Raw genomic sequence first — 17,045 nt, forward strand, 5'->3', positions numbered from 1 at the left:
CAAAGTGCTGGGATTACAGGCTTGAGCCACCGCGCCCGGCCGAAAAAATATTTTTTAAAAGAAACACTTATATGGTGTTTATAAGTATACTATGAACCTTTCAAGTTATAATTATTTAAACTTTAAATCAACTATATGAGATGCTGTCAATTTCATTTATAGATTAAAAAACTGAGGCATAATTTGCCCAAGACAATAGGGCAAGCACCAACAGAACCAGGCCTAAAAATCAGGTAGTCTGTTTGAACACAGAGTTACCATATGACCTAGTAATTCCACTTCTAGGTATATGTCCAAGATAAGTGAAAACATGTGTCCACATAAAAACTTGTACACTAATGTTTATAGCAGTACTATTCATAATAGCCAAAAGGTAGAAAGAACCCAAATGTCCACCAACAGATGAACGGATAAACAGAATGTAGTATATACATGCAATGGAATATTACTCAGCCATGAGAAAGAATGAAGTGCCAATATATACTACATACTACAGCATGGATGAACCTTGAAAATATTATATCAAGTGAAAGAAGCCATTCAGAAAAGACCACATATTGTATGATTCCATTCATATATGATGTCCAAGATAGGCAAATCTATAAAGACAGAAAATAGATCAGTGGTTTCTTGGAAGTGAGGAGGTGATAGCTAAGGGGGCAACAAGATCTCATAAAAAAAAAGTCAGGATCTGGATCAAGAGTCTGTGCTCTCAATCTCTGGGCTATGCTCATCTTTCTTGATCACAGAAGCCTACTGACTACGACTTCTTGCTATATATATTCACATACCATAAAATACATATGGTTTTGGTATTCATATGGAGGCAAAGTCAGGTAAAAAGTATCCTTAAGGTAAAAGGTTAAAAAGAAGCGTGACTTAATGCGACTCAATTATAAATGGATGAGTAACAGGTTCTATGAAGTTTTAGCATGTATTTGCTATGACTATTCGTGTACCCTTCTCTTTTTATGGAAAAGGTCTTCTATTCTCTCATTGCTACTGAACATCAGAGAAAAAGCTATAATAAAGTGTCAGGGTAAAATTCCAGAACAGGTCCATCACATTGCTGCTCTGTTGAACTAAGTAACCTTTTAGTCAAATAAAACTCCAAACTTAATTGCTCAGGGAAGCAATATTAAAGTTCTGACAAAAATGTCAGCTAAGTAAATGGGGCCCAGATACTTGAAAACTGAAAAGCCAAAAACTTACTTTTCTTGCCTTTGCAAAAACAAAACAAAAATAAAGATTATTACTTCTGAAACTGGCTAACAAATAGATCAAGTAGATATGAAAAGGGCCCCCTGTTGGTCTCTGCTTATCATAAGTACTAAGTAAACTGGAGACTGGAGTCCCACACTAAGGCCGGGGCTTAGCATATGTAAACTTTTTAAAATTACTAAGGCACGTGGCTCCTGGATGATAATAGTCTCAGGTTATAAATAACCTTCTCATCATTACCAGACTCTGCTTTAACTCACCTGGAATTCATATGAATAGCTATCAATCAAAAATGGCAATTTGCAAAGTCATACACTTTCTATTTTTCAATATTTTCTAAGAAAAGCAGTTTGTTCCCCAGGTCTCAATTCCAAATTCTCAAAAAGCTTATATTTGAAAACTTAATTACACCTATGGCAATAATAATAATTTTAAAAAGTGCCCACAATTACACATTGCTCAATAAGCAATTCCACAAATTTTCCTTTTATTTTACCCACCAGAGGGTGCTACTTCCTTACATTTCCTAAAGATGTGGCCTGGCTTCTGAAGGAAATCTTTATATTGTTTTAAGTACCCTGTGTTGATATTCAAATTGGCAAGTTTCTGTTATTCAAGACTCTGTAATGCAATAGGAATCTTGTAATTGGACACCTGTCAGTGGTAGTTATTGAGCTAGTTGTAACACAGTCAGATGTTTACACTCTTGTGTATTTAAGCCAGAAGTAAGGTCAAGTGATTACAGGTCAGTTGTGGTTATAGAAACTATGCAATTATCAGAGCCTCCACCCTTCTACTTGCTTAGTGCTTTATTCTTAATAAGGCAAAGAGTGGGTGTGTTCCTTCATCCCATAAACACTGCTTCATTTAAAGAGAGAGAGAGAGAGAGATAACCTACAATGATCTTAGAACCATAATTTAGTCCTAAATAAAGACTTATAAAGATCTTGCACTATCCTTTTCAAACCACAAAATGTAAAGCCATCTCTAAAAAGGGATAATCATATTATCACGAACTTAAAAGCAACCTTAGGAAAGACAAAGCTGAAACTAGGAGTGGGACAGGTAGTTGGGTGTGTGAATCACATTCAAAGGGCTGACAGAAACAGATCAAACATGCCACTTGCTCCCTTCCTGGCACTCTTGCAATTAAATGAGTGGATAGGGCAAGTTCTGACTAATAGAATGTTTGTGGATGTAAGTGTGTCCTTTCCAGACTGAAGTAGTGAAAAGTCCATGCAGATTTCTCAAGTTTCTCTTTCCCTTTAATAGAATACCCAAGGAAGCAGCATGTTTAGGATTAAGCAGCTACAAGATGGTGGCAGCTCCAGCAGCCTGAGTCTCTGAGTGACTGTGTGGAACAGAAAATTCTATTACTCTAGAGTATGATCTAGGGGAGGGAAACAGGAAAGGAAGTCAGAGAAGTAACTGTGACCAGATTAGATAGGGCCTTGAAGGAAATGGAGAGCCATTGAAGAGCTTTGAGCAAAGGAGTGCCATGATCTGACTTAAGTTTTTAAGAGAACACTACGCTTGCAACTAGACTGAAGGGGGCAATCATACAAGCAGGGAAACTTGTAAGAGGTTATTAAATAATTCAGGGCATCCACATTTATCAGAGTTAACTGTATATATCAGTAGACTCATTACAAACTCTTTTGGTATTGATAAAGTAATGTCATTTCTCTCTGACTGATTCATATTTAATATATTTTCCTCTTTTTCTTCTCCTCATAGCCTTATGTAAAGACATTATTGTTTCTTCATTGTAGATTTCCCTTTAATTTTTCTGGTTAAAAGGCAATCAGAAAAAAATTAATTTCATAGCTCCTTTTAAGCCAATATTTTCAGTTCCCTACTCTTTTATCAGTAGGCTCATTTTTCTAATCTTTTTGAAAATATAATACTATGGATGGCATTTTATAAAAGTAATTTATAAATTTATAAAATTATAAATTAAAATTATATAAATTATAAATTTATAATAATTTATATTATGTATAAATTTATATAAATTAAATTAAAATTTAAAAATACAAAAACCTATTCTCATTTCTAAATTTTTATATATATTAGTTTACATATTATATATACATAATTTATATTATATTGAGGTTGGGCACAGTGGCACATACCTGTACTCCCAGCACTTTGGAAGGCTGAGGCGTGTGAATCTCCTGAAGTCAGGAGTTCAAGACCAGCCTGGGCAACATGGTAAAACCCCATCTCTCTACTAAACATAAAAAAATATAAATTTAAATGTTAGCAACATTTTGCTAACATTTTTGTTAACAATTTTTCATTTACTCATTTTGGTTCCATGTTTTTTGTTCTTTTGTTCTTTTTATCACACATGTTTTTCTGCCAAGGAATGACTGCATTTTAAACAAGGTCTCTTATTTACTTCAATTCCAATATGAATTTTTGTTTGAATACATTATTTGGTACATGAAATCATTATTAATTAAAAATAGAAGTCTTGCCTGGGCCTGGTGGCTCACACCTATAATTCCAGCACTTGGAGGCTGAGGTGGGCCGATTGCTGGAGCGCAGGAGTTTGAGACCCACCTAGGCAACATGGTGAAACCCCGTCTCTACTAAAAATACAAAGAATCAACCAGGCATAGTGATGCGCCTGTAGTTTCAGCTGTTGGAGGTGGGGCTGAGGTGGAAGGATCGCTTTAACTGGGGAAGTGGAGGTTGCAGTGAGCCGAGATCACGCCACTGCACTCCAGCTTGGGCAACAGAGACTCTGTCTCAAAATTAAAAGAAAAAAAAAAAATAAAAAAATAGAAGTTTTTCTTTTGGTAGCTAAAATATCAAATAAGTATATCATCTTCTATGATTTAATTAGAATGCAATCACTTCATTTTCTTGCATCTTTAACAATTCCATCTAGTGTAATAGCCATTTAAAATCTCAATGTAATTTATTTCTCTCTCTCTCTTTTTTTTTTTTTTTTGGTCTTTTGCTTTTTGTTTTTGTTTTTAGAAGCAGTCTAGCTCTGTCGCCCAGTCTGGAGTGCAGTGGTCTGATCTCGTCTCACTGCAACCTCTGCCTCCTGGGTTCAAGCGATTCTCATGGCTCAGCCTCCCGAGTAGCTGGGATTACAGGCACGTGTCCCCACGCTGGCTAATTTTTTTTTGTATTTTTAGCAGAGATGGGGTTTTACTGTGTTGCCCAGATTGGTCTTGAGCTCCTGACCTCGGGAGAGCCACCTGCCTTGGCCTCCCAAAGTGCTGGGATTACAGGCATGAACCACTGTGCCCAGCCTCAATATAATTTCAAAATAAAATTTATTTTATTTGGTACATGAAATCACTATTAATTAAAAATGGAAGTTTTGCCCAGCCTTGGTGGCTCACGTCTGTAATCCCAGCACTTTTGGAGACCGAGGTGGGCTGATTGCTTGAGCGGAGGAGTTCGAGAACCACCTGGGCAACATGGTGAAACCCTGTCTCTACTAAAAATACAAAGAATTACCAATGAGAATATGGTCAATTTAGGCATTATTCATATTATTTCTGATTCACTTTTGGTTTTCTTATTGAGGCACTTAAATAAATCTTGTTAAATCTACTAAAAATGTTTAAAAATGATTGTCTTTTAAATTTATGTAGAATTGAGTGGGAGTGGGAATAGCATTGAGTTATTAATCCAGAAAAGGAATACTGATCTGTTTTCTATCCATGTACTTTAATATTCGCTCAAAAATAGGTAAACTATTTTAAGGTACTCATTAGCTTAAACCGTAAATTGCCTGAGGCTTTTTCTCTCATGAGGAGAACGGATGAAAAAGTGGAAATTGACTTATTGAAGATGACTTAAATTCTAAAGTTAAATTAAAAAAATACAAAAACCTACTCTTATTTCTAAGCAGTTAAAACGTTCTCTACCTTCAGATAAGGTAAGTAAATGTATCTTATTTATTTGATTTCATCAATTTTATTTCATGTTTGATTTTATAATCTTTTTTCAGTATCCTCATCCTCCATTTTGTAGGCTAAGTAGAAGTTATTATGAAACTTCTATTTTCAGTATTATACATCTCTTGAGTCTACAGTTGCTATGTATTTAGGCTGCTCATATAATTTTTTGTCTAAATTGGGACAGTTTGGGGATTAAAATGTGCACTATTAATTATCACACGAGGGCAACAGGTGTAAATTGTGATTCTCCCCAGCAAACCAGACTGCCTGGTCACCTATAAACAGGTGTGAGGGGAGTGCATTTTTTTCCCCCATGGTTTTTGGTCCTAGAGGGTAGAGAATTTCTAGAATAGTATGGAAAATACTTTTATCTTTTCTTGTCTTTTCTCTTATTCCTCTCCAGGGGAGGAGGAGTGACTTTTCTGATTGATGAGTTTGTGAGAAGAAACTGAACATATAATCTCTAAGTACAACTATTGCCAAAGTAACCAATGTAATGCCTGATGCTTCCAAAAAGAAAGATTTCCCCAGATACTTGTTGCAGAAGTTTCTGATATTATATGAAAAGGTTTTTTTTTTTGCTTCATATTCTAACTTAAATGTCCATTTGGACTTTTGGAAAGTTAAATTTAAACGTACCCCTTTCCTCACCATAGTCCCCTCTACTGTAAATCTTTTAATAATCTTCCGATAGGATGGTCTTTTTAAAGGAGAGCTTTCATCTCATTTTTCCATATCAAGGATGACTTCTCTGTTCCTGACAATCCTCTGTTCAACTTTTAATAAATCAAGATAATTTGATTTAAATGGAACTTATGCCTTTTGGCACACATCAGCAGTGCTTGTATTAGACAACAAATGAAGTTCCATTTACTTTGTCTTGTGTATTCTTTGGCTACATTTATTATTAATATAAATTTAAATATCTAACCCACATTGTAGATCTTTTCTTTTGAAGACTTCCCTACAAAAGAATACAGCTTGGGTATATGTTACTTTTTAACACCCTATAAATCTTTTATGGCACTGAATCTTAAATTTTAAAGACAGAAACAAAAGATACTAAAAAGTATTAGCAAATACTTTCAACTGCTTGTAAAAATAAGACAGCTTAATAAATAATTTTTTTTTTTTTTTTTTTGAAACGGAGTCTCACTCTGTCGCCCAGGCCGGAGTGCAGTGGCCGGATCTCAGCTCACTGCAAGCTCCGCCTCCCGGGCTCACGCCATTCTCCTGCCTCAGCCTCCCGAGTAGCTGGGACTACAGGCGCCTGCCGCCTCGCCCGGCTAGTTTTTTGTATTTTTTAGTAGAGACGGGGTTTCACCGTGTTAGCCAGGATGGTCTCGATCTCCTGAACTCGTGATCCGCCCGTCTCGGCCTCCCAAAGTGCTGGGATTACAGGCTTGAGCCACCGCGCCCGGCCCTTAATAAATAATTTTTAAGAGATGTAGTACCATTTCAAATAGGATAGATATTTTAAGATTATGAAACATATGCAATTGTATACTACTATATTACACTACTGTGTAAGGTCAACCTTATGTCTTAAAATCTGTCATGACTGACCTTGCTGGTGTCTCAGGACTGAAAGACACTAGGCTCCATATACCTGATTATTTACTACAATTCTAAATCTGGTGTTGTTCTGTTCCCTTAGCCTTTCAGGAGTAAATTCAGTTAAGTACCACAAAGTTGAGAGGCTGTACCATCCAAGCATTCCCTTCTTGAGAAATAATCCTCTCTCTACTCTAGCTGAAGGATCTCTAGGGAGAGATAAAGAGGCCACAGACTCCACTGGCATGGTGGCATGCATCTCTAGTCCTAGCTACTTGGAAGGCTGAGATAGGAGGATTGCTTTAGTCCGGGAGTTTGAGGCCAGCCTGGGCAATGTCTCTAAAAAGTAAAATAAAATTTTAAAAAATTTTTAAGAAGGGGGCCACAGAGACATCATTTGAGTGTAAAAAAGAATGCCACCTTCACTAGACTGATTTACTCATAAACCCCTTCAATATTTTAATACTTGTATACTGATGTCTTTAATCAGCATCTAATTGCTTCAGCAAAGTTGCCTTTTCTTGGTTTTCATCTTCCACAGCTTGCCTTCCTTAAATGTTTGTATTCCTTATCTTTAGGTACACCGTACTGTCCTTCCAATTCTCTCAAGACTGTTTTTCCTTTTATTATTGGACATTTTCCTTTTTCAATTTAAATGTAGGTGATTCTCAAAATTCTATCTCATCTCTGCTTTGTAGATATTTTCCTCCTTTGCATCAACCATCACTTCAACACAGAAGATGCCCAATTTTATACTTCTAGAAAAATTCCTAACTGCCTGCAACAGATCTGTATGTGAAGATATGTACACCCGCAAATCAGTGTCTGTTACCATTTGTACATGCTCTTTGTCTTTCTGCTTCTGCATCTTTCCTCTTGCCATTTCCTCCATCTGTAGTCCCTTTGCAATTTCAGCTTGTTGAAATTCTGCTTGTGTTTCAAGCCTTAAATACCACCTCCCGCTTGAAGTTTATCCAGATCTTTTAAACCACATTTGATAGCTCCACGTTTTGAACTCACATGGCATTCTGGGTATGTCTAGCTTATGGAACGGATTTTACTCCACATAATATATAGGTTATCTATATAATTGTCTTATCCTCATACTAGAGTTCGCAATTTACTCCCACAATACTATATATGCTAAGAAAATGTAGGTTTTCTCCCCTCTCTAACAAAGCTGATTATTCTCACAAGTCGCCACCCAACCTATGTGAATAAACACAGTAGCAAATGGCATATATAGTGTGACACTGTTTTTGTAATGAAGTATATGGTGGGTGTGGTTATGCACATATGTTTTTTGACTTTACCCACCATTGGGGATTACTGATTCACAGGTGTAACAATACTACAAATTCCAGTGCTCTGAGACCCCTCATATGGAAGTCCGGCCTTTTGCCCTGATTGTCCTCTTCAGTTTTCATCTTGAAGAATCCTAGAGGAAGGGAGGGAAAAGATTCTCATTTAATCAGCACTTTAGGGTATACAGGAAAAAGATTACTTTTTGAGTAATAAGAATAAAATTAATCTTAATTTTGTTTATATTTTTCAGTATTTTGTGCAATGATCATTAATTTTGTAACAGCTAATTTAAAAAAAGAAAAAGTTAGCACTCATGCTATTCTCCTTGGTATTTTAAATAGGACGTATATGTTCCCTTCCTTCCCATTCCCATCACATACATTACCACACATACATTCCATGTGTGCACACACACACACGGCCCCCACACATTAGACCTTGAACTTCTTGGGCTGGATTTTGTGTCCATCTTTATCATCAAACACTGTGCCATGAATGTGGTGGTGAACTTTGCTGATACTTACTGAGTTGAATCTGAATGTTAGATTGTCTACAAACCTTGGCTATAGATTAGATATTATTCCACAGTTATTTCACAGGAAGTCCTTCAGTAGATCTCTTTATATCAATGAATTCTTATTGAACATTTTAAATTTTTCATCTTAAGCACAATGATTCCACAGGTTGTAAATGTAACCTATTCTCACTTCCAGATGTGGAGGTGGGGTCTCCTAAGCAGGATCTCAGTGATAAGCCCTTCCTTAATTACTAGTCTGTCTTCCCCAGGGGATTTGGAAAGGTTAAATTAGTGTAAATCAAGAGATTATGCTATGTAGTGAAGGGTAAGGGTGAAAAAGTTGTAAGTCCATTTATTTAGGTCTCCTATAATATAATCTCAATAAAGATGAATAACTTTCCCCTGTAGAGGTCTTGCACAAGTTTTGAATCTTCTTTTTTCTTCTCTTCAATTATTCTGGTGAGTAGAAATACTTCTGACTTTCATATATTACTCATATCCAACAATCTGTTCACCTCTCCTATTATTTCATGTGATTTGTAGATTCTTTTGAATTTTTGCATAAGCAATAATGTTGTTGGATATGAATTTTATTCTTTTCCTTTCCAATTCTTATGTCTTTAAATGAAGGAAGGTATAAATGGAATTATATTAATGTAAAGTCATTACATTTTTGAAATGCGGAGTGTAAAATGTGAAGGGGGAAGTGAGAATTGAAAAGTGGAAAGTAGAAAGTGATAAGTATGAAATGTAAAGTGTGAATAACAGTAATACTGAAGCTAGGTAGACATTGATAATTTAAGTTACATTATCAGTCCCAGAACAACCACTAACGGCATAATAAAAAAGAAATAGAACAATGGAGGCAGTAGATAAAGTGAAAGAGCAAGAAAGGCATGATTTTTTATAAAAAAGAGAAGACACAAAGTGGAAATAAGCAGTAAGATCATAGACACAAAATCCACTGTACTAATTGTTACATTATGTAATAGAATTATTATATTACATAAACACACCAGTTAAAAGACAGACATTGCAGTAAAATAATCAGCAGACTTTTTGGTAGAAATGACTAGTCTATTTTAAAATATAGGCCGGACATGGTGGCAGGCACCTGTAATCCCAGCTACTTGGGAGAGTGACGCAGGAGAATCACTTGAACCTGGGAGGTGAAGGTTGCAGTGAGGCAAGATTGCGCCGTTGCACTCCAGCCTGGGTGACAACAGTGAGACTCCATCCGAAAAAAAATAAAAATAAAAATAAATAAATAAATAAATAAATAAATAAATAAATAAATAAAATGTGTATGGAAATGGAAAGGATGTAGAGTATCCAAAACAATTCTGCAAAAGAAACGTTAAGTTGAAAGATTTATATACTATCTGATTTCAAGACTCATCAACAAAACTGAAATAATGAAGATGAGGCTGGCATAATGGTACATACAGAGATCAATCAAATTATTGATAAGATGAGAGTGTTGCACTGGGAGCAGCTGGCCTGGGAACATGGAGGGGAAAGGAGCGTGCTGAAACCAAAGTAAGTTCCGTAGGTGGGCTTCACGTAGGCAGGAAGGAAGCCCCAACCTTGCCAAAGTAATGAAGGTTTTCCTTTCCGATGGATACTTTAGTGTATTTAGTGTATCTCATTCTTGGGAAATACTGCCAATTTCCCCCTTACTACTTAGTGTGGCAGTCTGATGTAACCATAATCTTGCTTTGGCGCGATCTCGGCTTACCACAACCTCCACCTCCCAGATTCAAGCGATTCTCTCGCCTCAGCCTCCCAAGTAGCTGGGATTACAAGCATGCGCCACCACGCCCGGCTAATTTTGTATTTTTTTTTTTTAGTAGAACAGGATTTCTCCATGTTGGTCAGACTGGTCTCAAACTCCCAACCTCAGGTGATCCGCCTGCCTCAGCCTCCCAAAGTGCTGGAATTACAGACATGAGCCACCACGCCCGACCCTTGCTTTCCCTTTCTCTTGTACTCCTTCCGTCTCCTCTCTCTCCCTTTCACCTCAGTGGCCAGGCTACTAGCTGTCTCCAGATGGACATACCACTTTTTAGAAAGCAGTGCTCAAGTCTTCAGCCTAGTGAAAAAGCTTCACTCAGCCAGGTACTCCTAGTACTTAGAGAACGGGAAGGGACAGATTGGCCTAGTTATTCCACAGGAAGTCCTTCAGTTGATCCTTATGGATGTCCTACAGTTACCCCAGCTCCTGTACGTTTTGGAGGAAAATCACGTTACTGCATACCATTCCTTTTCCCCAGATTTAAAGCTTATATGATATATGGCAAATTCCATGCTTACTTCTGAAGGAGTTATAAACCTCATAGGCTTTTTAGAGAATAATTTATTTCTTCGAAAAGAATATAAATAATCTGAATTGACCTGACTTGTCACCTCGTCAGAAATTTAAAATACAGGCAAACTTGAACAAAATGCTTTTTTGTATCAAGTCTGCTTTAACCAATTGTTCTCTTCTTTTTCTTTTCATGAAAGCTACTACTATTCTTTGAGAAAACTAAAACCGTAAATAATCTGCAGGTTTGAAAAAAATTGATTGATGCTGGATATCATCATTAGAGCTCAACATTCCTTTTTTTAAAAAAAATTTAGCTTAATTTTAGTTTTACTTTTTTTTTCTTTTTTTTTTTGGGGGGGGGGAGGATGGCATCTCACTCTGTTGCCCAGGCTAGAGTGCAGTGGCACAGTCTCAACTTACTGCAATCTCTGCCTCCCTGGTTCAAGCGATTCTCCTGCCTCAGGCTCCTGAGTAGCTGGGATTACAGGTGTGTGCCCCCACACCCAGTTAATTTTTGTATTTTAGTAGAGACGGGTTTTCACCATGTTGGTTAGGCTGGTCTTGAACTCCTGACCTTAGGTGATCCACCTGCCTTGGCCTCTCAAGGTGCTGGGATTACAGGCGTGAGCCACTGCGCCTGGCTTATTTTTTATATATTTTTAAAGACAGGGTCTCATTCTGTCATCCAGGCTGGAATGCTATGACATAATCATAGTTCACTGTAGCCTCAAACTCCCAGACTCAAGTGATCCTCCTGCCTTAGCCTTCTAAATAGCTGAGACTACAAGTGCATGCCACCGCATCCAGCTAATTATTATTATTATTAATTTTTTTTGTAGAGACAGACTCCCACTGTGTTTCCCAAGATGGTCTCAACCTCTTGGGCTCAAGCAATCCTCCCACCTCGGCCCCCTAAAGTGGTGTGATTACAGGTATGAGCTACTATGCCCGGCCAGGGCTTAAGCTTTCATGCAAACAAGACCCTCCATGAAAGAAATTCTCGTCTTTGCCTGGAATGCTCCATAACACATTACAAAGGGCTTTATGGTATACATATATATATATGTGTGTGTGTATATATATGTGTGTGTGTATATATGTGTGTGTATACATATGTGTGTGTATATATATACCTTTGTTGATTAAAAGTTGTTGCAAACTCCAATGTGATTTTTTTTTATTGGGTCCTAGGTTTAACAATGTTTTATCATAATGAACTTAGTGATTGATGATTTCATAGTACATAAGAATGTATTTCCCTGATAAAACTTGCTATTCTTGAGTGGAAAGAATGAAGTTCCCAGTTGCACAGGAATATGGACACACACACACACACACACACTTGCACTCACGCACACATATTTTATATATATTATCACGTGTGTGTGTGTGTGTGTGTGTGTGTGTGTATTTTCTGGTTTAGACCATCTCAATAGGTTCACATTTCAGTTGCAGAAAATGTATAAAGAAAAGAAAGCATGGTAAAACCTCATGCTTATTTTGGACACTGTCCTTGGCAGAACTGAAGAGAGACCTCATAGAACTCTGAAAGATCTAGAGAGAAAGTTGATGCCCTTTCTCTGTAGATCTTCCTACTACAGAATGTCTAAGATACCAATGGTCATAGTCTGTTCAGGCTGCTATAACAAAAATATCTTAAACTGGGTGGCTTAAACAACAGAAATGTATTTCTCACAGTTCTGGAGGCTAGGAAGTCCACAGTCAAGGTCCCAATAGGTTTGGTGTCTGGTGAGGGCCTGCTCCTCGGTTCATAGATGGCACCTTTTCACTGTCTCCTTACATGGTGGAAGGGGTAAGGCCATTCTCTGGGGCCTTTGTAATAAGGGAACTAATCCTATTCATGAGGGCAGAGCCTTCCAAATCATCTCCCAAAGGCCCACTTGTTAATATAATCACATTGGAGATTAGGTTTCAACATATGATTCTGAGGGTACACCAACATTAAGACCATAGCACCACTGACAAGAAGGAGGATATAATTGAAATCAATTATTCATCTTCCTTGAGGAATCCATCAGAACTCATTCCATCATGCCTTTTACACATGAAGCCCAAATTCTCAGGTTATCATTTGTCTTTTGTGTGCTCTTCTTTACACCCTCTAATGGAGCCAAGATCATGCCACCCCCTGACCCTGGAAACCTGTTCATTATATTCTTTGTAACTTAAAATCTCCAGTCAAGAGAATCCCCTAGATCAAATACATCTTCTCTGAGTTTTCTCTGTATTTTCTTGTTATAATAGAAAACTGGTTGTCCTCCAGGTACACTGCTTCCCTTGCAGCTTGCTTGCTTTCTTTCTTTCTTTCTTTCTTTCTTTCTTTCTTTCTTTCTTTCTTTCTTTCTTTCTTTCTTTCTTTCTTTCTTTCTTTCTTTTTTTTGAAACAGGGTCTCACTCCATTGTCCAGGCTGTAGTACTGTGGCATGATCTCGGCTCACTGCAGCCTCCACCTCCTGGGCTCAAGTGATCTTCCTACCTCAGCCTCCCGAGTAGCTGGGACTACAGGCACGCACCATCATGCTTGGCTAATTTTTGTATTTTTTTTGTAGAGACAAGGTTTCGCCTTGTTGCCCAGATTGGTTTAGAATTCCTGGCCTCCAGCAATCTGCCCCCTTTGGCCTCCTAAAGTGCTGGTATTACATGTGTGAGCCACTGCACCCAGCATTTGCAACATTCTTTCTTGCATTAAGTGCATTCATATCATTGCAGCCATCACCACCATCCATCTCTAGGACCTTTTCTTCTGCATCTCTCTTACCTGCTAGTTGTGTTCTCTCTCACCTGTCACATCCCACTGGACAGGGAGGGAGCAAGTGTCCCTCCTGTTAACAATTTATTGAACAACTCCAGTTTATTGAAGCATATGCCATCAGATCAAACTGAACAGCAGACCAAACCCCTCAAAATTATGTCACCTACAGATCCTTAGTCTCAACAACCAGATTTTAGCACTTTGGTCACTAATTAAGTTTATAAAGTTAAATTCAAAGTTTAGTAAAAGTTAACTCTTTTTTCGTTCTTCTGGATTAAATCTGATGGAAGAAAATCTGCCAGGAGAAAAGACAAGGTGTGTTTCACTTCTCTATCCCTTGCCAAGTACTTTTTCCCAAATACTAGGTTGCTTCTGGTTCCTGCATGGTTGAAGTGTGGATATCAGTGGCTGCAAGAGAAGCAGAAAATGTTTACTTGACAGGTGTCAATCTGAAATTGGCTCTTTAAAGCTGACTTTCTTCTTGTGAGGGGTTTCATGGCAAAATGAATGAAAAAGTTGAAAGACAACAAGAAACGGGGGAAAAAAACCACGTTACTTCATATTATAGTATTTGGTGGAATTACCATAATATAGTTCACAGTATATTTAAGAAACTTCTTGTTGATCACATAGATATTGTTTTTAGGATTTTCTATTACAAACATAGTAGCAGTGAATGCAATTGTATCTATAACGTTTTTCATTCAAATAGACTTTACTTTTTAGAGCACTTTTAGGTTCCTAGCAAAACTGTGCAGAAAGCAGAGACACTTGTCACCTACGCCCTTCTCCCTGACATCACAACCTTCCCTGCTATTGTCATCCCCACCAGAGTGGTACATTTGTTATAGCTGACGACATGGACATTTGTTATAACTGATACATGGAAATGTTCTTATTATCCAATGTCTATAGTTTACATTAGGGTTCACTCTCCGTGTTGTGCATTCTATGGCTTTTGACAAATGTATAATGGCATGTATCTACCTTTAAAGTATTACACAAAATAGTTTCACTGCTCTCCAAATCCACCATGTTCCACCTATTCATCTGTCCTTCTTCCCAACCCTTGGCAACCACTAATTTTTTTTTATTATCTCCATATTTTTTCTTTTCCAGAATGTCATATATAGTTGGAGACAAAGAGTCTCACTCTGTCACCCAGACTGGAGTGCAGCGGCACAATCTCAGCTCACTGCAACCTCTGCCTGCCAGGTTCAAGCGATTCTTTTGCCTCAGCCTCCTGAGTAGCTGTGATTACAGGTGCACACCACCACACGTGGCTAATTTTTGTATTTTTAGAAGAGATGGGGTTTCACCATGTTGGCCAGGCTGGTCTCAAACTCCTGACCTCATGGTCTGCCTGCTTCGGCCTCCCTAAGTGCTGAGAATACAGGCATGAGCCACTGCGTCTGGCTGGTATCTATACCTTTTTACAATGTGTAAAATTATGTTGCTTTCTCCACTGGTTCGCTAGACCTGGCTACTTGCCTGAAACATATCAGATTTGTTGAATAAACATTCAAGTCTATGTATGTATGTATATATGTATATGTATGTATTAGTATATACATTTTATAAGTGGAAAAATGTAGATCTAGTTTTATACCTTGAATAATAGAAATGGCTAGAAAAACATAAAATCTCAGTAAGTAGCATGTAGAAAGAATTCATTATATTTAAAAATGCATACAATTATAATGCATATTTTTGTTACTGTAGTAGAAGTTTGTTATACAATGTAGACTAGGGACCAAAATAATGCCAAAATAATTTTTCCATAGGCTAGCTACAAAAATAGATAATTGTGTATCATTTATATACATGGAAAACATAATGAAACTTGTAACTGTATTTTACTAAAGCACGATATTTTGTATTTTTAGGCCCTTTGACTCTAAAAAATTTATTGTGATATGACATTTTAAAAAGGTGTTTTTTTTCCCAAGGGTGTCAGTTTATTAGGCATATGTACCCAATGTGCAGTCATGACCAGAGGGAGGTAAAGAATAATATTTATGGAGAGTAGATATTCTTACATTTTCCCTGAACAACAAATAAAGAATGAAGAAGATTTGCTTATATATTTTTGTGGGTGAATGGGAGTCAAATTAAGATCTCATGATTGGAGAAGAGTGATGGAAGAGAAACCATCTCTGATAGCTTAGAGATTCATCTGGTACATACACACTCCACACGAAGGCAATTGTCTCAGTAATATCCAGTTTATTTAAAAGAGTAAATTATCATTCACATTTGTCAACTTAAAAATTCAGTGTACAGAGAGCCTACGACTTACTCAAGTTTCTTTACAAACTTTGGGTGCTATGTTGTGAGAGTTAGCGTACAATTTTGGTTGGTGTCTTTCCTGAATGTAGTACATTAAATGAAGACACCAAGAACTACATGAGAAACAATGTATGACTCTTAAAAAGAAACTGAGTTTAATTATATCAGAGAAAAATCTGTTTAAAATAAATTCCTTTATTTAAAAAAATCCATATGATAAGATAATTTTGATATGTAACTGCAACCATATTGCTTTCAGGATGAGATCTTGTTGGCTGGAATGCATCAACTATTAGATAGTCCTTATATTCTGGGAAGATTCTTTGGCAGTTTTTGTCCCAACGGACTAGTTAGAGGGGCCTAAAGAGACAAGGTTTATTTAGGGTTTAACTGCTGAATATACAATCCAGTTTCTTTATAGGAAAACCACTGGAGTTAAAGAACGAATAGGATTTTAGGCGTGTTTATATATCTAAGAGAAGATGATAGCACCAAAATCCATAATCAACAAAGGGTAATTACATTTCTACTTGTTTTTTTTTTTTTATTTCAGCCTATGCTGGTTCCAAGGGTAACTGCTCTCTGTTTTAAAAACAAACATCTGAGGCCAGTGCATTTTAAATTGCATGTAAAGTATTACTGTTAGTACAGTTAGTTATTTCTTTTTGTTCTATTTAATATTAGTTAAAATTCCAATATTTGTTAATTTTCAAGTGGGCATGTTCTTGGAGTCACTTCGTGAGTAATCAATAAGGAGATATGACAATCCATTCAGCCTTTCTTTTCTAGTTCCTCTTACAGCCAGCAAAGGCTTGTCAGTGCAAGAAGGTTTGGGTTAGCATATTCAGAATCATAGGAAATTAAAACCAGAATGGCTGGCAGCTAGAGTTTGCGTAGCTGACGAACGTGTGAAACTTTTTATAGTTTTTATTGACTTGATTTTTTTTCACATTTCAAGTGAAAAAAAAAAGCCCCACTCATCCTCCCTTGTTCAGATGAAACTACATTGGCCTATAATATCCATATATAGACTATAATATCTATATTGGCCTAGATATTAATAAACCTGAAAGATATTTTAAAATATTTGGTCTATTCACTGTATACCACAAAACTTAAGGGACATTTGACTCCATTATGCATGATATT

Source organism: Chlorocebus sabaeus, chromosome 21 (genome assembly GCF_047675955.1).
Source record: "Chlorocebus sabaeus isolate Y175 chromosome 21, mChlSab1.0.hap1, whole genome shotgun sequence".
NCBI lineage: Eukaryota > Metazoa > Chordata > Mammalia > Primates > Cercopithecidae > Chlorocebus > Chlorocebus sabaeus.